The 22,232-nt window shown below is 34.5% G+C and overlaps 1 protein-coding gene and 2 long non-coding RNA genes across 4 annotated transcripts in view; 1 reads left to right on the top strand and 2 right to left on the bottom strand.

The window, feature by feature from the left end:
• Positions 1-21,056, bottom strand: part of LOC119638589 — a 90,779-nt gene extending 69,723 nt beyond the window's left edge. The window contains exon 1 of the long non-coding RNA XR_005247459.1: positions 20,541-21,056. This is a non-coding gene — a long non-coding RNA (uncharacterized LOC119638589). The remainder of the gene's footprint in view (positions 1-20,540) is intronic.
• The window catches only part of LOC119638587 (transcription factor GAGA), a 117,344-nt gene that overhangs the window by 91,008 nt on the left and 4,104 nt on the right, over positions 1-22,232 (bottom strand). The window lies entirely within an intron of this gene.
• LOC119638588 lies at positions 12,471-12,909 on the top strand. Its single transcript, XR_005247458.1, has 2 exons — positions 12,471-12,736; positions 12,858-12,909. It is a non-coding gene; the product is annotated as an uncharacterized LOC119638588 (long non-coding RNA).

Raw genomic sequence — 22,232 nt, 5'->3', positions numbered from 1 at the left:
TAGATTCACGTGATATAGGTGAATATAGGCGACATTTTCTAGTTTGGCCGCACTAGAGTGTCAAATTTGGGTGTTTTTTCATATGCAGGTTTCGCTAACATACTGAATTTCAAATACCGTTAAAAATAGTTTCCATAAGCAGAATTTGAATTTTTTTAGTTTGTTTGAAAGGTAGTTTTATAGGGATTCATGAAATGTCCACAAAAATATTTTCTTTTTGTTAATATGGACGGATTAGGCTTTCAAACCAACTATATCTCAATTGTAAGTACTTAACATGAGCTCTGTTAAGTCGTTAACAGCGGTATGTTAACTGAAATGGTAGATGTCTTTACTAGTTAAATTCGAATTTATCTTCACACCCTTTAACATTGATCGATTTTTTCCCAAAACAAACTATAAACTAGAAAGTTTAAAATAAAAAGCTTGCTTTTGGATGGAAAACTCAAAATTTTTTATATATACTTTAAGCGGATACTGCACCTATATCCTCGATATCTGAATGCAAATATCACTCATGTGTTTATAACTGGTCTTTTTAAAAATCTGCACCCAATGTCTGAAATTTTCATATATTTCTCATAAAATACTTATTAGTATTTTAGTTCGTAAGCACGTAAGCTATTCCCATACGATATATTTTTGAAATGACCTGAGTCAGCGCCAAATTGCATATTCCCGAGAGTCAATTTTTAGCTAACTGACTTGAAATTATCTGGTCGCCGAACATGGATATTGTTTTCGTAATGTGTCTCCTTCTTGCAATCCAAAGATTCAATCAATCCAATCTGGACCATGACAAGTTCCGGATAATGCTAACAATGGAAATATAACCGATTCAATATATATCTCTTGGCACACGCCCGACCAAAAATATGCGATGAAATAATTGGCTTTCCGATGACTATAAAGGAATGTATTAGGAATACAAATATGTTCTCCGTGTCGGAATCGGCTGCTTTAAAAAATCAACCTGACACGTTCATTTCATCGGGTATAAACAACTTTGGCGTTGATGCTTGGGCGATGTAAGTTTCACGCACTTACACGTTGCCATTCAGCTCAAAGTGTAAGGAGATGGATGCCATTTAAAGCACTTCATTTTGTTCTGTTCCAAACCGGAAAAATAAGCGCAGCTGAGGCTGCGAAAATAGTACAGTAAACTCCGAAACAGTTAGAAAGTTGTTTATTCTAAGTGATGATGAACGTGGGCTTATGTCCGTAGGTACACAGCAAAGATAATCCAAAGCTGATCTTGAACTGCGAGTACAAATTTCTCTCGACTGCGGCATATTATCCAGACGTGAATTGTTCCGATGATCACTTATTCAGAGCGGTGCAGTCGTATTTACCAGATCAGCAAGTTGCAAAGGTTGAAAAAATGCGGAAATGAATCGATAACTATTTCGGCTTGAAACCATATCACCAATTGCAACAAAAGGTAAGTTTATGAGGCTAAAGGGACCTTCACAGCCACCAGTGTTTAGCGAAACTAACTGAAGTAGTGATCTTCAACTTGCGCTGGAATTTTTTTCCGATTTCGATGTATTGCAAAGATCCGCCTCCTACTAATTATCATTGATTCAAAGCGATGCAGTTATATTTTGAGCAGATTGGTGGCCTACAAAAGTTGAAGGTGTATGAAAATGGTCGAGTCGTGAAACCAACTTACCAATTACAAGAAACTACAACTTTTGGAGAACGAAGTGGCGTTCGTAGTGAAGTGGTCTTCATAGATAATATAAAGACTCCAAATCAATTTTGTTCATTAACATTTGCTTTGAGTAGAAAGTGAAATTGAACGAAGAAATCGGATAATTTATTTGTCATTTGTTTGCCTATCAAATTTGGAGAACCAATGCTTGGAGTGATCAACGAATTGAGAATTTCTCTAACGAAAAAATGTCACCGTGTTGTCACCGTGACAGTTATTTTCTTTATATATGAAATTAAACTTAAATGCCTAACTAACTCTCTAGCCTTCCCTTCTTATATAAAGCCCGAAAGGGAGGGAATAACTCGCATCAATTTATCTAAAGAGCACGTTGTAGTTAATTTCATTTAATAAAATAATGTATTAACCTAAGTGTAAAGGAAACACATAAGACGTTTACTTATTGAGTGCCTCTCTACAATTAATAATCGAGTCGTAGAGAATATATTAACTTTGCGCGGTTATGTTTGGGACAAAGCCACGTTTTGACTACACCGATTTAGAAAACAGCTTGTCTGTCTGTCTGTCTTCCTTTTTTTATGTTCAATGTACAGCTCGCAATTTTTGAGAGATTTTGGCCATTTTTGGTGCAATTACATGTTCTAGACCAAAGACCACGAAATTCTGCAAATGGTTCAGAAGGACACACTTTTTCGCCCGCTCATCCTATAAAGGTCTTAAGGTCTTGTTATATCGCCCAACAACACAGTAGTTGCACAAGGGGTATGTTAAGTTTGTGCGACGTGTTCTGGAGAAAAAGCCGTTTTTTATTATACCGGTCGAGTTAGTTTCAGCTCGTATGCCAGTCTGTCCGTCATGGTTTCCTGTGTTCAATCGACAGGTGTCAATTTTCGCTATATCCTAATGAAATTTAAATCTGCTGCACCGACATGTTTTGAACCACGAACAAACTCTATTAACAATGATCCAGACTGGGGGGTGTCACGGAATTATATGAATAACTGCAGGATAGGGAGGTAGTGTATAGTATTTTTAATTTATTTTATATTGAAAAAACACATCTCCAACAATTACCTCACCTCTGGTTCTAGAAGAGACAATAAGAACATTAGTGTAGCTATCATCCACACACGTGTTACAAATAAATATATGGTATTTAAAATAACTTAATGATTTCTTTTTTTTTTTTTTTTTTTTTTTTTTTATTTCATTTTTACAAAGTTCACAAAGAATAAAACCTACCTTGTGCTGTCAGACTCTTTAGGCACTCGATTATGAATCGCAGTGTAATTTCAGGTTGTAGTGTAAAAGCAGCGCAGAAATTAGAACACACACAAATTGTAGTAGCGATGAAAGGAACAATTTTTTTCTTTTATATTTGTATTTATTTATTTATATATATATTTTTTTTTTTTCAACAACTTTTGAATTAATTTATTTTATTTTTTATGTGTAGATTTCTTTACCTTAATTTTCTGATATATATTCATTTACCATAAATAACTTCGAGTGAAGATTAACTGTCGTAAAGGAATTTGTTGATTAGCTATTTATTTTTATTTATTTTTTTTTTGCTTTTTCTAAACTTTTTTTTTTTTTTTTTTGAAAAAGATTTGTTTACAAAGATTATTGAGGTAAGAAAAATTATTTGAATGCGATATAATAAAAAGATATCTTGTTGCACACACGAAATGACTTAAAGAACGAAGAAAATAAACAGCGGTTACCATACTAGCAAACTATTTGAGCTTTTCATATACAAAGGCTTTGCGCCTCAGGTAGATTTTTTGATAAATCTCTAGAATATTCCGTTAATAATATTATTGGATGATATTAATAATAAAAACATTTATAAGAGTTACAAAATTGTGGTCCCAAAAACAAGCAAAGAAAGTTCAATGCTTCTTAAAAGTATCAAAAAAAAAAAAAAAAAAAAAAAACTTACTAGCAAACGAAAGAGAGCAACCCTAAGTGTGGAGAAAATAGAGAGAATTATTTAAAGAAAAAAAAAACCGCAAACTCGCGAAATAAATATTTATATGTAAGGTATGTAATAAAAGTATTTGAGAAGTATGTGCGAGAGAATGAGTAAAAAAAAAACAAGAAGAAATAAATAAATAAATAAAAAAAAGAGTAGAGAAGAAAACCACTCAAAAAATAACACACATGCAAGACAGTCGATAGCGAGACATGTGTATATTTATTCACCACCAGAATAGAAACAGCCAGCGCTTATAGCAGTAGTAGTAGTTGTAGTAATACAAGCTTGGAAAAGAAAAAAAAAGGCAAGAGGTGTAACAACATATGTGTCACATATATACTGATGCATAAAAGAACTTGAAAGAAAAGCAAAAGCAGTCAAACCAGCTTCTATGCCAACCATTCAACCAACTAACCAGAAAGTCAGACATACATCATACGGTATCCACCAATATACTTAAAATAAGACTTCACCAAAGGACCTGTTTATTATGTTGATAAACGCGAACTTGAATTTTTTTACTGCTTTTCTTGTTCATTTCTTTTTTAAACTAAAAAAGAAAAAAACAAAAAAAAACAAAAAAAGATAGAATGTGAAAAAATAATAATAATAAAAATAGAGAGAAAACCAACAACAGTAAAAACAGCACTATAGAGAATGTCTAGCATTTCTTCCATATATATTCATATATATATGTATATATATATATATATATATATATATATATTGTATGCGAACACACGCACACATATAGCCCGTGAAATCAGGAAAAAGTATAGGTTAACACACAAGGAAGTGCAACGCCATAGTAGAAGTAATAGTTGTAGTTGGTAGCATAAAACAACGTTGTCGTCATCAGCGTCACCGCCATCATCATCTTCATTATCATCATTATCAACAACGTCATTATCATCGCCGCCGTCGTCATCATCGTCATCATCATCATCATCATCGCCAGCACAGTTAAGTAATAAAAATTTCAATTCAAAGGGAAAATAAATATAGTAAAAGAGAAAAACCGGTCGGTAACTCAAAGAAAATGCTGTTACTTGTTTTTTTTTTTTTTTTTTTTTGTTTCATATATATTTCCTACTCTACTCTATACTCAATATTGAAATACCCACACATACCTCATACATTTGTACTCGCGCATACCTCTGCACATATTTTTGCCTTATTTCTAGTTTGTTGTTGTTTGGTTGATTCTAAAGAAATATTCATAATAAAACGAAAGCGAAATTTTCTGAAAATCTTTTATGTTAACAGTGGAAAAAAAGGAGCATGTTGTTATTGTTATTACTTTTCTTTGCTATTCCTTTTCTACCAAACAGTAAAGCTGCTGCAATTGTTTTAAAGCTGATCTTGCAAAAAACCAAAAGCTACTTATAAATAATAAATTGTAACATATTTTATGGCTATATATGAAAATAAGAATATGAAGCATACGTTTTTGATATTTAAAAAGAAATTATTTTAAATATGAATCGTTTAAATAAAAATTTTAGCATACTTTTTGGCTTATCTTGCAGATAATCGTTGCAACATATTCTTGTGCAAATTTGTAAAATTGTTAAACATATGCGATTTTATCGTGAAAAGTAACCTCGATTACGTAATCTATAGTTATTAAGGTGTATATTGGGAGGTGAGATGCAAGTAAAAATCAATGGCAACAATAAGGTTATGAGCTGACGCAAAGCACATGGTACACTTACAAAACATTGAAATATGATGCATGAGTAAACATGCCAGGGCATAAACAGCAGCTGTATGTTGCATTTATCAACCATAACATGATCATAATACATCTTGCATTTTAAAAAATTAAAAAAAAATTTTAAATTTTGCGAAAAATTGCTTTAATTTTAGGTTAAATTTTTGTTGTTCACATTCGACCAACAGCTCTCGGGAGATCGAGTGCCTACACGCGGTATAGTAGCAGGGTTTGGCTTAGACTAAAGATGGAAGAGAGTGAAAAGAAGAGACAGTATTTTTGTACATTCCACTTCAAAATAGAAACGTTCGATACGGAGCGGAAAATAGCAGATATATTGTCCCAAGTGGGGCAGTTAATAAACGACGGATGGCGATGATGTGTTATGCGGCACGTAAGGTTTACAAGGGCAGCGCGCTTTACGTTATGCTTTGAATAAGGCGCCTCAAGACAAAGCTTGGAAGATTGGCCCCGCACATATGAATTTCAGTTTAATTTTGCTCCGATATAGGAGGCGTAAGTATGAGTAGTGCCGCTATGGGCTGCACCTCTTTAAAAGCTCTACACCGCTTCTTTCAAATGTTCTTTTAGTCAAAGCAAGGACGTCACTTTGTAATTTCACGTATGGTGACTCTACGGCAGGAAGGAGAATATCTATCACGTTTCTTGTATAAGACCAGACAGCACTGTGTTTTATTGGCATTAAAGTTAACCCAACTAGCCTGACTCCCTTCGGATATTTTGGGAGATTTGTCCATTCAATGTTGTAGATCGATACTGTAATGTCTTTTAATGAAATAGAACGATTGACTAAAGGTGCTGTCGTAAGCAAATAAATAAATACGCATAGGACGTTGTTACTGAACACCAGGAAAAAAAAAACAGAGAGAGGGAATAAATCCTTGTGATACTCCTGCATTTAAAGGAAATTCATTAAAAGTAGATTCCTTGACTGTAATTCGTACCGAATACTTACTTAAGAAACTGATCGAGGGACACCGGCTCATTCTCTGTTGGTTGTCTTGATCTTTCCTTTCTTTTATAGTTTAGCACAAATCAATTCACGCTTTTAAAAAAGCTCAAAATCTGTCCAGCTTAACTCTGGGTCTGTCAAAAACAACATTCTGAGATTGATTTAGACGCTTTAAAATAATGAGTTTGATGTCGACGGTGAAGTTCGCTCTGGTGCAGCATCGAAAAAGCTTTAAAACAAAAAATTGATAGCATGAAGACTCATGATCTTAATTGAACTTGCCCGATTATTAGAAGTTGGGTACGAAGAGCAAGTCTAAAACAAAGTAGTTGTCTGCTAAAGTCGTGAGACGTCAAATGGCGTCTCTTAAAGTGTTAACAGCTGCTTCAACGTCAAAGAAGGTAAACAATATTGCTTTGTATTGTGACAGCCGATAAAAAATTAACACATTGTGACAACCTTAAGCGCAGAAAATCGGATGTTATGCTCGGCTAACAGTCAACAACGCCGCAAAGCTGAATATTCATGGTTCCAAACGTCTGCTTTACATATGAGGGAATCAACAGGATTTCCTTTAGTATAAACTGCTCAAACGGAATAAAGATGTCACGAACGATGTCTATATGCAACGATTTATGCATTTGAGTTAAGCATGGAGGGAAAACAAGCCACTGCCTACGGGCTGAGATACGACAAAGTAATTTTGCAACATGACAATGTTGCCGGCCACATGTTGCAAAGCTTTTAACGAAACCCTGCTTGGAAACGGTTGAATAGGAAATCCTGTCATACATGCCGGGCAGAAACTTCTACTACCAATTGTTTCAATCGATGAATGAGTATTTTCTTCCGTTCTTATAAATATTCCAAAAAAATAGATCGAATGTTCAATAATCTCAAAGAATGTGTCTTTGGTTTTTTCAGCCCTTGCAGAAAGATGGAAAGCGGTAGTGCTTAGCTGTGGGCTAGACTTGTAATAAGAGTCGTTTGCACAAACTTTCTGATTTTATCTGTTCTCTAGCCAAGCAGAATGAACTCATCCCAATAACCATCAAAAATAAGATTTTCACTTTCATGAAAGCATCGTAGACTTTACATATATTTTTAGTCACAGGATAGTTCTGATCTTTCTCCTCACCTGCTTTTCCAAAAGTTGAATAAGAAGATGATGGTAATGAAAGAAAACTGCCATCAGAATAATGCATGACTTTCGAAAATGTTTCAAAGCTAAGCGCAGATTTTAATTATAAAAAATTTCAAAAGTTTATGTCAATTCTTTCTTATTCTTAGACCAGCGCATCTGGCATACGTTTAATTGGTATTAAAACTGTATTGCTTGACTTTCCGTCACAATCAATTGATCCTCTTTGTGGATCAAAGTACTTGGGGGACTGTTTCAGAAGAATGATAAGGCCAATAAATATTATTCTATCTCTTTCTTAGCCTTACCCTTCAACAAACCCCATAGAGCCCTAAAGAACAATAATAGTAATAAAAAAATACAAGAATAAGTCGTTAGACGCAGACAGAAATGTAAATTTCGTATAAAGCATTGAACTTTACAGGCAGTATTTAACGCCTCTATAATAATCCTTTGGAGTTACGATTATTTCTTCATCGCGGACGCAACAAGAGTATGATATAAATCGGATTATTTAAGGGAATGCCGAAGAGTTGAAGCATTGGGTCGTTTTTATTATGGCATGGCAACCATGTCTTTAAAGGCACCTCGGAGCAAGCTACTAACCTTAAAGTGCCCTTGTTTAATCCCGTGACTTAATATCAGAATTATTAACCTAACTACTTAATCTCCATCAACACATTAACGTTGGCCTATGAAATTAAATTGAACGCCCTGAATGAGGCTTTTATAACCCTTAGGAAGATTTCCCATTTCCCGCTTTAAAACCTCGCAAATGTCTAACAAATATTGGCGAATTCGTTTGTGGACTACCAGCGCTAACCGTTTGCTCTAACTGATGCGACGAAGTGGGTTTAAAACATAATTCAACTCATGTCCTTATCCTTAATCCAATATCAAGTTCCCCGTAAAGAAATCTTCAATAGTTAAAGTTTCATGTCGACATCTCACGCAAATCTGACAAGTCAGTTATTCCCCGTAAGTAGCCATGTATACGCGACTACGATATTAGTGATGACGGATTGCAATCTCAATGCGGTAGAGTTTACCTCTATCGTAGCTGTAAGGAATACTAAGTCGGTAAATGCATAGCACTGACCAATTGGGCGCACAATTGCTAGATTGCGGACACAACCTCTCGATTTCTTTCTTTCTTCACTTCTCACTTCTTTCTGTCCATCACTGCATTATGCGAATAGGGATGGTGGGGTGGTAGGGCAGCATGACTAATCGGTCATATCAGAAACAAACTCATTTAAATATATTCCAAATTTTGTGGTTGCGCGTCTTTACGGGTTTGGCTGCGAAAAAATCAGTTCCTTTTTTAAAGGAGTCAAGTTTTCATCGACTCGGTTATTCTTCTCGTTTGTATGGAATTTAAGAAGAAAACGTTTGCTCAAAAATCAAAAAAATCGTAAACAAGAATAACACAAGTCACATATGGACTAAGAAGTTTCGCATATACTCCACTATTCCAGTTGTGAAATTAACCACAGATCAAACGTGAGTTGCTATCAGTAAGTCTTACACCTTGATGGCTAACTCTTTAGGTGAGTTTTATCAAAGGAAACCAGAGAACGTCAGATCAAAAGCAATGAACTTGATCTCAGGTTTTCTCGACTGCGCAACATATCAGTGACGAGGAAAATAAATAAATCACTTATGATTTTGTGAATATCAGTTTTCTGCCTTCTTTTTATTATGAAATGAGTCACACCTCGATGGTCTGAGAATAAATGTTGACTCAGAAACGTATAAACATACATTTGCAGAAATTTATTCGAAATAATTTCGGTCATAAGAACTTCCAAGTTCTTCTGATGTATGAGATTTTATTCCACTTTGGATTGACAAAGCTACTTTATCGTATCCCAAAGCTCTTTAAGCAGGTTGCGCTATGTGATATAAAGTTTTAGTAGGTACCAAAGTTTGATAAGCACATTCTCAAGTTGAAAGTTGACGTAACTGCATTAGTCAAAAATAGACCTGCATCGAGTATCCATGACTGGGTACTAAAGCTAAGCACGAACCAACAACAAAAAACCTTAACAGTGAAAACATCGATTATTTAAGAATGAAGAAGAATGATTTAAATAAGAAATCTTACGCGATGTTTTTATCGCAACTATCGCTCGACGTAACTTACGATACAGTCATATTATTGCTGATTACGACCCTAGGTAAATATTTTGACGGTTGTAGCATTGCAGGGAAAGAAATACTCTGCTGGTATATCGATATGGTACGATGAGGTTTATCAGCTCAACGAAAGGGTGCAGATGTACTTCTTTTAATTTGCGACGATATCAGTGACCTGACCTATGGCGACTTTAGTGGCTTTTCGTTCCTACCCGCAAGAAATTTACGCAGTCCTCGACGAGGTTTAACAATAAAACGCGAATGAATTCACTATATATACACGCTTTAAGGTCATCTGACGATTCTATCGTCTTACTCAAAAAGATAAATGAACCCCAAGCGTCCGCGATAAAGTTGCTTGGCAGTGACAATGCACAGAAGGATTTCTTACGACATATCATGACTTAGTAGTGTAACGTTTCCATCGCCTTAGACACCGAAAAAAATCAAGTAATGAACACTGTCCCGCAATAGGCTTTTACGATCTTCACGAAACAAACACTGCGAAGCGTTGAATTCATGCTGCAATCCGTTACACAATCGTCATTTGACTCCATTCTTTCCTGTTGATTGCTTAACAGCAATTTTCATCACCGATTGATGCCTGAAATCTAGGTCTCGAATCCTACGAAAAAAATGCTTTCAAAAGATTAAAAAATTTGTCGATCACCATCGAGAATATTTGGAAAAACTAAGGCTAACATACTATTAGCATTGTGGGAAAACATTGGCCCACAAACGAAAATCCATGGAGAAAGGCGATCGCTTCAAAATTATCGGAAGATCAAACTAACGGGATATCCGTAAAACAGTCATTAGGCAGCTAATGGTTTTCGTTTTATGTTCATCTCTTGCGTAGGCTTTCGATTTTCGAAGCAAGACACAATTGATTCTTTCCACGGCCATACCACGCGCATACCCGAATCCTTGTCCCTCCTAGTGAGCCACGACAACCATTTGAAAGGTTTGAACATCAAGAGAAAATCTTTTGAAAAATAATAATAAAAAAAAAGTTTTTAATTCATCGTATTAGACAAGACTTATACTCCCATGGTAAGGATCCTAAACGTTATAAAGTCTTTTAGATCATTGTTTTCACTTGCCATTCTTCTTCTTATTCTTCTTCTTCTTAATATGATTTATATACAATACAGATCATGTGCCGCCTTAATTAAGCAATTTCGATGATCATCAAGAAGAAGAAGAAATCTTCTCAATCCACCTTAAAATGAGTTGAGATAATTTGGCAATGGTTTTTTTTTTTGGTGTTTGGAACAAGTTACGATAATAAAATGAATTTTTCTAAATTTATTTTCTTTTAACTTCAATCAATATTCTTCTGACGATAATCAAACATATGGTTGACATCTTCGCATCGCATGATTATAATGCATACGATAACAAAGAAGTTCTTAGAAGGTCAACACACTTGTGATAAAAAAGAAATAAGAAAAAAAAAAAAAAAAGAAGAGAAATGAATGAAAAGGAAACGGGGATAATAAAAACGCACATTCGATTTTGATTTCTTCTTTGCGTTTTCTTATATTTCACATAAATTCACTTTTATTTTAAAACAACAACTTAAAAAAAAAAAGAACAACAACAAAATATATCTTATAGAACTCGAAAACGGTCTTGTTTTGAAGTACAGCGAACGCGTAACGTTGACAATACACATCGAAATTCTTCAAAATTTAGCTAACGAACGCACGCGTTTGTTCTAAGCGATTTTCGAAATGCGTATTGAGAAAGCATTGTTAGGTAACGCGTTCGAAAGGTTTTTAGTTTTCAAAAATTTCTGCTTATTATTCCTTTTTTTTTTTTTTTGCTTTTTTTTAGTATGTTTTTTTTTTTTTAATGCACAAAACAAAATATTGCAACGTTTAGTTAAGCCACCGCATGAGCGACCTACCGACCGTCTGACAATTGTTTGTATGTTTTTATTATTATTATTGAGAGACGGGCCGAGACAACGACTAACACGATGAACGATGATGATGAACAGAATTACAAATAAAAAAGATGATGCGAAAAGACGACAACGACGACGGCGACCAGCAATGACTACAATGACGACGACGATTAGCAAGCAAAGGCAAAAGCAGTAAGCACGCCAAAAGCGAGCGGCAAGCAGGCAACCATCCAGCCAGCCAGCCAGTCATCCATTCAGGCAGTTATTCAAGGAGTAGTAGTAGATGTATATATATATATTTATATATATATATATATATATGTATTTATATACATTTATATGCATTTACGTGTAGTTTCATCAGCACTCATCCGTGGAGCAAAGACGTGCTCAAGGGGAGCGTTGGCGACAACAAAAACACACCAAAGAAAAAAAATTCCGAAAAAAAAAATCCAACAATAAATGGAAAAAAATCGAAATGAAAAAAAATCCAAGAGTACGAAAGAAAAAAACGGAAAAAATTCACGACAACATTGCAACAACAACAACAGCGAGCAAAGAAAAAAAAAATCAAAGTAAAAGTCGTTGAGCAGAGAAGGAACTGTATGAGTAGTAGATGGCAGAAGAAGGGAAAACTGGAAAAAAAAATAACTGCCAAAGAGACCCCCTTACAGTGGGCCTCCAGGCTTAAGAAAGCAAACAAAACAATTTTTTTTTTTATATACCAAACGCAACTAAAAAAGCATACACTCGGTCATATACGTGCAGATCTTTCAAGACACAGCGCCGTACGCACAGGTGGAAAGGGAGAAAGAAGAATCATCATATGGAAAAAAAAGTCCACAGAAATGAAATTGGAAAAAATGTTTTTAAGGCGAAAAAATTGTGCACAATAATAACAACAAAGTACATAAGATGGTATACAACGAAAAAAAAAAAAAAAAACAGAAAAGAAACAAAGTTGCTCGGAGAACATCCCTTAAGAACACACACACGTACATACCCTATGAGTGGACTCTATGTACAAATGCAGAAAACTGCACAGCTTGTTAAAAACAGTCGAAGCTCAACCAGTGCCAAGACCAGCCAGAAGCTAGCAGCACCAATACCTCGAGCGCTCCTACACCACACCGCCCGCCCATTAGTAAGAGTCGTCGCTTACACTGGTCCGATGATAAGACCATTGTCCAGCGCAACTAATGTAAAGATACAACAAATTTTTTTCAATTTTTTCTTTTTTGACTATTTTTTTTTTTTGTTTTCTTTTTTTTTATTTTCTTTCATTTGCACGAATATTCATATGACTGCGCTGTAAAAATAAGTGGAGAAGAAATTTCTCGTTGGTATAAGAAGTGGACAGCAAAAAAAAAAAAAGAAGAGAACAAGAAAAAATTGCCAAGAAACCCCGTTAAAAAGTTGGAGAAGAAATCCATTACACCAAGAACAACAATAACACGAAGAAGCAGAAGAAGAAGAAGAAACGGCTATGTTATCCATATTTACCACCCAGCGGATCACAGAAAACCTACAACTCAAAAGGTGGTACACAACGATGAACAAGAAAAAATTTTCCGGCAAAAAAAAATAAGTAAAAATTTTGCAGAAAAAAAAAACAAAGAAAAAAAATTGAAAAGAAATTAAAAATTGCCAATGTGACTAGAACAACGAAAACAACACCTCACTAGTACGAGTATTGATTGGTAGGGCCTCGCAACTTAAGGCCATACTACTAAATAGTGTAAGGAGGTGAGACACTTTCGAATAAACTATAAAAAGAACTAAAAGCTGAAACTTGGAAACAACAAACACTGAAAAAATTGCTATAAGCTTGCGCTTGGACGCAACTCTTTTCAACTTTTTTTCAGCTAACATATATAAGTGCTTCTTCAGTAATCTGTAGTGGCAGGCCGATATCTTCGTATTCTCCGACTACATATGTAAATGCAAAGATATATTGCGAACTCTTTCTTTCTTAATAATCTCTGTATAATTAAAAACAACAGTGAATCGAGAAAAGTAAAAAAATAACGAAACTAGCTTAGACGATGCTTTAAAAGATTGAAAATCGTTGTAATTGAAAGAAAACATCGAGAGGCATTGAATATATTCGAAAAGCTTTTACGGAACGACTTCTAGTGTCAATCCAATGTTTTATGCAATTCTTAGGCTTTAAGTTGACATTTTTAAAGTTGTTTGATTAAATTGTTTGGTTATCGTTAAACTGTAACAATATCATAAATTACAATCGGCTTGAGACACTACATGTTTACTCCAAGTATTCTAAATATGTTTTATAGCACCGAAGTTTTGTGAGTTTACTTTACATTTACCTGAAGACTAATCGCCACTACTTTAAATACATTTAGGACTGAAATAGAAGCAACGTGTCCGCATTGAAGATTTGCTAGAATTACTTCCAAATTAAACACTAAAGGCCTATTCGCAATTGCTTTCAATTTAAAAAGCAGAAGAACACTGAAACCTTACCCGAATTACTTTCAATTTATTAAGCACTAGAGTACTGAAGGCTGAAAACCACTGAAAACTTGTTGAAAAATTTCAATGGTTTTATCAGGCACAAAGCCAGTCAAAAACTGATACGATTTGCTGCAACACAAAAAACGAACCCGGCTTAAATTCGACAAACGTTGAAGCACTACAAATTTTCCAAAATTAGTTTCAATTAAGCACTAAAGATCCAACTGGGTAGCTTTTTGGCTTGGAAAGCAAAAAAACACTGAAAACTTACTCTAATAATTATTTATTTATTAAGCACCGAAGAAGTGCTACAACTTTACTCCAATTATTTTCCATTCGCTAAAAACTGGAAAACGTTAAGAACAAGCTGAAGAAAATCTAACCTTCAAAAATTGAGTAAACTCTTCGTGATATTGCGTAGATGCAGCATAGAAATCTTACCCAAAAAAGATCATCGAGAATAAATAAATTATAAAAATTCGTTGAGTTACGTTGCATTGAAGTGTTTCTCTATTAAAGAAATTAAAAGTTAGTCTGTAAAATATATAAAATAATTGAAGATATCATTATAGGTGCCTTGATATAGTCTACGAGTTGAAAAGCGAAGTATGTTAAAAACCTTTAAAAAAGTTAAGTTAATCATAGGTCAGAAGCAATGGCTTGATAATAAAACTAAAACTTAACATAGGAAACCTGAGCAATAAAATATTTATTATGATAAAAAATAAAGAAATTTTAAAATTTTTATTACCGTAAATAAATGTCGTGAGTAACTTTTTTTAAGTTAACTCATCCGTCTAATGGAGTGAGAAAATAAAAAAGCGAATAATAATAATGTAAAGAAAAATATTCACTTGCTAAAGGCGGAACTGATCATAAAAATTAGATTTCCAAAGTTTAGGCGGGAAAGAGATATTGTTACTAAGAATACGCGTACAGGCTTCAAAACTCGCAGAATGCCTTGATTTATGCAGAGGATATAATTTTGGTACCTTCTATGTAAGAACGGAGCCTTAGTGAGCAAGAACGTCTAACTCATGAGGATGGAGATATTTTGCTGAGCATTGAGTTCTTGCTTTCTAGGCTTATCTCCTTACGAAAACAAGTGGGTTTGACCTCACTTACACTACTAAAATTGTAAAAAGGAAACTCAGATGATTATTCTTACTATTTTTACTACGGTCGCCAATAAATTGAACGCGTTGGAACTAGAGAAAGCAGCAAAGTCCTATAGCGAGCAGTAAGTTACTGAAGTACTGAGGGTTACTCCAAGTTAATGATACTGCATGTTACTGCAAAATAGTCAAAAAGAAGTGGAGACAGAGATAGAGAAGATGCAGCCTAGTGGTTGGACGCCGACTAAGCATTTATTATAACTACGAGCAAGTATGATCACTCCATACTTACATTCGAACCAGCGAACTCGGTAGTCGCGACTCGACTATACCACAGCATAATTTACAGAGTTGCTTTTATAAAACATACAATCTGTTTGGCGACCATCGTGCTTATAGCCCATTATTTAGTAATGGCAACTATTGCCAGCCACCTCAAGCCGTTATTAGGAAAAGAATAAAATTCGAATTTCATTCAACAATCCCCTTAAGCTTAAACGACACTTGACACATTTTCTTTTTCCAGAACTTCTTTACTTTCACGGATCGAATAACTTTTTTTTTCTCTTTTTATATTTGTACCGCCTGCCTAAGGCCGATTATAAACAAATCCTGGTTCGCAACAAGAAGATTTGATTGACAGAATTAACGTCAATCGCTGTATTGGCCAATATGACAATGATCTGAAAATGAAACCTAAAAAATAATTGAATAGCAACAATTCGGTCCTCCAATAAAGCTGAAGCACGCCTATGTAGTAAATTAATAAGCGAAGCAAAGCAAACACCGCAAAGAGCTCGTTTTTGATTTTTTATTTTAATCATAAAGAGAAAACGATACGATTTGAATGATCGCCGGCCCACTGTATAAAACCTTAACGATTAAAAGAACAGAAAAAAAAAAAGAATTGGAAAAAAATACTGCGCCCTTTTTTTCGCATGCCACAGAAAACAACAACACGTACCTACAGCAATTTGTGTGTAGATATGAATGTACAATGTTTGCTTCGTGTTGTTGTATATGCACACAAGATATTATACATAATAAGAGTTTTGTGTTCTGTGTGCTCTGTGCCAAACCAGCAAAGTATGGATGAGTGGAAGAAGAAAAGAAAAAGGGGAGCAAGGAAAAAGCGTACAACAAGCAGGCAAGCAAGCAAGCAAGCAAGGCACCAACAACACTGCAAGCGCATATATAGAAAAATACTACCACAGAAGTGGACATAAGAGTCCAACAACAAGTATTATAAACGGACTACAACGGCGGCGATGACGGCGATAATGGCCAGAAACCCAAGACCAAGTGTAGTGTACTTGCTTTATTGGATCAATGTTGATGATGACGCGATAGCCACACATATACATATGTATATATGTATATATAACTACAGATTCATTTCTTCTTCTTCTTCGACTCTTGCGACTGACTCTTTTTACGAAATGAGTTTCCTTTGGTCAGGCAAAATAAGAAAAAAAAAAACAATAAAAATGTTACAACAACAACGAAATGAATTAACTCAGAGAGGAAAAAAAAAGTCGGTTTGCCATAAGAACAACAACAGTAACATACCGAGGCGAACTAAAGGGAAAAAAAAGAAAGAAAGAAAGAAAAGAATTAAACTCAAGCCCGACTATCAGCTAAAGCTTTCTCACTCTAACACAACGCGAAAAAATTGACGAGAAAAGAATACGATTTATATCTGGAAAAAAATTGCAACAACAACAAGAACAAGAACCACGACAGCGGCAGCAACCATAATACATATGCATGCATGCTTACACCTATGAGTATATGTATGGGTAAGAAAAAAATTTTTCTGCACAGAAAATAAAAATTTTTGAAAGAAGAGAAGAAAAAAAAAAAAAAAACAAAATAGTAAACTTTTGCCATAAGAAGGCTTTCTCTCTCCCATCTAGTGAACGATTCGGAAAATTCTAAAGATGTTTAAGGTAAAGGGCGGGAGGCGCATTGATGATGAGAAAGAAATGAATAGATGGTTGGGTGTACGTACGTATAAATGGATGGATGGGATGGCGGTGATGATAGCATATCATATGTTTGCTATAAATGACATCGCATAGCGTAACCGGCTTGGCTTGGCTTGGCTTGACTTGACGGCTGGTTGTCGAAGGTGTGAGTAAAAGGGGAATTAGACGACGTAAGTAGCATTTAAATATGCTCTATGTGCTTGGATAGGCGACTTGACAACCAACCCTTACTTAACTCAAAGAAGAAACCTTACAACAGAAAAATTGGAAAAAAAAATTGAAATAAAAATATAAAAAAAAAGGGAAAGAAACCACTGAAAAAATGCAGAAAAATGGAGAAAAATTCTACAGAAAAAAATCTCCAACATAAACGACAACATTACGTTCATGTATGTGACTAGAAGTCGCCACTCACTCTCAAGGTATTGTTAAAATAACAACAACAACAACGGCAGCATTACGAAATCCACGGATTAACAGAGAGAAATATTAAGCGAATGGAGAAAATATTCGAAGAAAAATACAAAAAAAAAAATGTATATAAACAACAAAAACGAAAAATGACAAAAATACAAAACAAACAATCAGACAGTCCGGAGGAGTTTTTGATGACCATTACACAGACTTGAACGGTTAAAACGCTAACATAACTGAATCTAATAACAATGGTAATGAAGTGAAGGTTGTTGCTAAAGCGATGGTGATGGCATGAAGACGTACTGTAGAATATGAATGAAAGGACATAAGAAAAAAATGAGAAGAAAAAATATTAAATGCAAATACTATTGCTTTTGGTACTACTGTGCAGTGATTGATTAAAGTTCGGTTATATTCAATAAGCGATTTTTATAAAATGTAATACACTTACGTGTAAAACAATAGCAGAGCCAGCTGCTCTTCCTTGTTTTTTTTTTTTATTTGAGGTTAAACAAGCAAATAATAATAATTTCATTGCACAAGCAATATAAAGAGCGTTACTTATTCGAGCGTGTCATCTGTTAAAAAAGTACCGGGAATATTTTCGACCAATGCAAGTATGGGCAACGCCTGCTTAAGAAAAAAGAAATACTTGTTGCGTATTTGTTTTTAAAAATGTACTTATTTTTCAGGCTTAGCAGTAAATTTGTTTACATCTGCTGTATGGGTAGGATGCACCCATCCAATGGGGTTTTCGTTTTTTGCTGTAAATAAAAACACCGAATAATTTGCATCACAATCTGTACTTCCAATGAAAGATGTGGAGCGACATCGATGAAAAGTGCTAATCGACCGAAAGCAAAGTCAACGACTGATACAAAGGCTTCCACGAGCTTATTGGCTTGAAGAAGCTCAAGAGCATGCTAAATGCGAGTTAAACCTGACGAAGATCCATTGAAGGAAAATTTATCCAACCCAAGAAAATAGTGAAGCGTCCCCCTTTGCACACCTAATTTTTCCTTCATTGTATTTACGTACTACTAACTCCCTAATTAATACGTGCGTGAATCCGGGGACTTTCCTCGAAAGGCGGAATATAATAAATTCTAACCTATTTTAGTTATAAACAATCACTCAGGCGATTGTCCCCGTTGACCTTCGGAAATAATGAGATATGGAAAGGGCCTAGAAGTTATAAGTATTATGCCTTTACCAATTGCGCACTCACTATAACTACGACCGAAATACTCGAAATACAACATATTTAGTGTTTGAGAAGAACAAGAATAACATTCAAAAATGTCGACTTAAGCTCGATTTGCAAGTTGATGTAAATAATAAAAAAACTCAAGATACATTCGACATAAAAACGCAAAGCGTTAAGTTTAAGGATCGAAACGGCATGAAACCGATTAGGGGTTAATCTCTTTCAGAAGAAAGTTAATTTTAGTATTCTTTTATTTTTTAAGGAGTTTCTGATCAACCTATGTACAGTTCATACCAATATTTCTATTGCCTACACCTAAGTTCACTTCGCTGTCCCGCGAATTCGCAAAGCTAGGAAAACAAACTCAAGGCGATCACGGAAACTAAGCTTAGCAACAGAGCATGAAAAGTATTGCGCGATTAATAGCCGTATGTTGAGCAACAACCACCGCAGAAGTATCACAAGTCTCCAGAGATTTCTTTCTATGTAGTTCACGGGTTTTAACAACCCTGCTTTATAATAAAAAAAATAAAATTGTAGAGTTTCCTTATAACTATTTCCTCGGAATACCAAAATTATTGCAAACTAATGCGGGGCTGGTGTGACCGATCGCTAGAATATACCCCTAAGTATTACTATTAATCGATTACTTCATCAACTTGTGATATATAAGTCTGGAAATTAACAAAAAAAAAATTTATACATTTTTTTATGAAAATTCCCACTAACTTTTTGATGGGATTTATGTGAATATCGTTGAATTCTTATTGAATTATTACTGAGGAAAAATATTTTGATGATAACGGCTGCCGTGTTATTGAAAATTCCCGATACTTTTTTTACACCAATAAACATTGCAACGAAATATTTGCATATTAACCCTGCAGTCTAAATGAAAATTCCCGATACTTTTTTGACAGTAATGAATACCACTGCATGCAAATTCACATCTTAAAGGCATATAGCACTTTGCAATCTACCATTGCTAGCAACACTATGGTGAGATTTTTTAATATTATTATTCAGCTTTTTCCCTCTATCCAACATCCGTCCGTTAAGAAATCAAAAGACCTGTCTCTAAGCTCTCGTTTCGAGTAACGATTGCAACTAAATTATCGAAGTATCTTATTAAATAACATTTATAGGGTATTCTCCCGGTGTTTTTCATTATAAAAATGTTATTTTTCCTATTAAAAAAAGAAAAAAAAAAAAAATTCCACTTATTTTTCCTTTTTCTCTCGCTTTTGATAAATTCAACATAAAACCCACATAATTTTATAATAACTCCCGCATACCTAACAAACATTTATAAAAGAGAGGCAAACAAGAGCAAACAATATAACACTAAGAAGGAAAACCAGTTCGCACACATGACTTCTAAACACAAAACGATAGCAGTTGGCAAAATGCTATTCCAAAGTCCGGCTATCTAAGCTAGCAAAGCCAAAGGCAGCTGTCGCACACGAAACCAACAACACAAATAACTCCCTCAAACTTCTCAAAAAATTTCTACAACACAAACAACAACTGCCGCCGCAAAGTTATAATGAATTAACAAACAAAAAAAAAAGAAAAAAAAAATTTTTTTTTTTTTTTTTCTCGGTATTACACAAGCATTTGTTTGATTGGAAAATTTTGCAGTAGTAAATACATAATACATATATAGTAGAACGCATTTCAAAAATCAAAATAAATTTAGATACGTATATTTATTCAAACATATATACATATATAAAAATACATGTATATATATATACATATATATGCATAAGCACACATGAAACCACTAATTTTACGCACAGACATTTTGGTTGCAGAAGCCTGTGGTGTTTCAATTGCCGTCATAAAAGAAGACTCATTCTTCATGACACAGGAACCATTTCATCATCTTTGTTTTTTTTTTTTTATTAAAGCGAAACGACAAAATAAAACACGACATGATTATCAAACGGAGCTGCTATACGCGAATAGCGAAATCGCTTTGATTCTCTTAACAGATATTTTTCTAAATTTTTATTCTTTCTACTAGTGTTACTAAGATAGTTGCGCGCTGGTCGCCGGGAAAACGCCGGGAGAGTATTAAAAGTCAAAGTTGGCAAAGAAATTCGCGTATGTGGTTAAGAATAACACGGAAAAAAACACAAAAACAAAAAAATGCACATAAACTAAAATCAAAACACAAGAAAAGAAAAACCGTATATAACAACTTTACTCACTACACACTATACACAATAAAACCTAAAGCAAGTTTGAAATACTATCTCTTTAGCGTGGTAACCGAAGAAGCAGAAGACGAACAACAAGAGCGAAAAAATCCACACACAAGGCTCAGAGCAGACGTAAATTGAGAACTAAATTCACTGTACACAGTGTATGCAAGCATGTATATATATATATATATATATATATATATATATACGTATTTATTTATATATGCATGCACACACCTTCAAAGTTATGAACATCGCCGCACAACTATTACTTCACCGCACACACACACACACACACACACATACACACGCACACACACAATCGGTATAATAGCATATTCAACGTCTACACTCTACACACAAACAACGATTACTTCAAATCTATAAAGATGTAACGACGCTGTTTGGCATGGAGGTCAAGGAGGTGGATAATTCAAAACCAAAAACAACAGCAACAAAAACAAAAAAAAAAAAAAAAATTCGCTCTGCAAAATTTTTAAAAATGGAGCGTGCTGTCGCTGCGCTGGCGATAACTACATCTGCTGCTGCTGCTCCAAGTCGTAAAAGGAAAAAAAAAAAATTAAGCAGAAGAAGAAAAATGTGGAGAGAAAAAAATTTTGTATGTGTGTTAAAAAAAAAATGGGGTAAATACTTATACAACAACAATTACGAAAGAACGACACAACCAACAAGGATGACTATGATTAAAATTACGTACATTTATATGGTGTCTGTATGCACAATCGAAACATGCACACAAACATGTTTAACGTTGAATACATTTATACAACTTGAGGAAGTTTACTGGTAGACGATATACAGCATATGGCTGGTTGGCCACTTTACTCTCAACAAACAACTCAAGTGACGGTACTACAGTAGTTTGGCTCGCAATTAATATTTATTAAAAACTTCTAATAGAAAATAGCAAAAAGATGATATAAAATTTTAAAAGTAGATAGCCGAAAAGCTTTAGAAGCTCGAAAAATGCAAAACTTTAAAAGCATGAAGGTTATAAAAATCTTACAAACTATTTGTATGACAAGTTGAAAAATTCAAAAGCTTAGAAAGCTTGAAAGCTGCATGAGCTTGGAAAGCTTGAGAGCTAAAAAGGCTTGGAAGGCTATGAAATGACAAAAGCTGTAAGCTCGTTAAAGAAGTTGCGAACTATACAGACTTGAAAGCTTGGAAAGCTTGAAAGACACAGGAACTTGAAAACCGTGAAAGCTACTGGCTTGGAAGTCTTGAGCTAAAAAAAGCTTGGAAAGCTTAAAAGCTGCGA

The sequence above is a fragment of the Glossina fuscipes genome, unplaced genomic scaffold (genome assembly GCF_014805625.2).
Source record: "Glossina fuscipes isolate IAEA_lab_2018 unplaced genomic scaffold, Yale_Gfus_2 91, whole genome shotgun sequence".
In the NCBI taxonomy this organism is placed as follows: Eukaryota; Metazoa; Arthropoda; class Insecta; order Diptera; family Glossinidae; genus Glossina; species Glossina fuscipes.
The sequence above is the reverse complement of the archived record's forward strand: the minus strand, read 5'-3'. Positions and strand labels throughout refer to the sequence as shown.